The following is a 476-nucleotide window of genomic DNA, read 5'->3' as shown; positions in this document are numbered from 1 at the left end:
TTAGGTGATCATTACTTCGGTATTATAATAATAGTTGAATTTGAAGGGATAACAAATCTAATAGAAAAGTTTCCTCGATTAAATTTTACTGCCTTATTTATGGTTTCTGTTAATGTTTTTATTGGTAAACAAAAATTAATATTTCCCAAAATAAAAATATGAGAAATGCATAAAATTAATGTATCCGTAGTCCTTGCGCACAAGCTCTTCGAAACATGTAAACAAACATCGCGGATGAAGATCTACTAATAAAGTGTGATATTTCTTGGAATTCTTGGACTCCACGGTATGTAATGTGTAATAAGGAAATTTTAGAATCATTAAAGTAAGTGTGAGAATAATCACAGTGCAAAATGAGATATCTTTTTTTTTTTAAGTTGTGATCTTCAAATCTCAAAAATTTTTGCACCAAATTCTTTTCTTAAAAAGGGGTTTTTGACCTTTATTTCTATATTCCGTGGATCTGTTTTCTTGAA

At 28.6% G+C, this 476-nt stretch overlaps 1 protein-coding gene across 1 annotated transcript in view; it reads left to right on the top strand.

Annotated features, from left to right (window-relative positions):
* Positions 1-169: 169 nt before the first annotated feature.
* LOC119593162 (DNA methyltransferase 1-associated protein 1-like) overlaps positions 170-476 on the top strand; it is a 10,954-nt gene continuing 10,647 nt past the window's right edge. Inside the window, exon 1 of the mRNA XM_037942130.1 lies at positions 170-286. The gene's annotated coding sequence lies outside the window, so the exon portion shown is untranslated. The remainder of the gene's footprint in view (positions 287-476) is intronic.

The sequence above is a fragment of the Penaeus monodon genome, chromosome 31 (genome assembly GCF_015228065.2).
Source record: "Penaeus monodon isolate SGIC_2016 chromosome 31, NSTDA_Pmon_1, whole genome shotgun sequence".
NCBI lineage: Eukaryota > Metazoa > Arthropoda > Malacostraca > Decapoda > Penaeidae > Penaeus > Penaeus monodon.
This window is presented reverse-complemented; position numbering and strand designations above follow the sequence as displayed.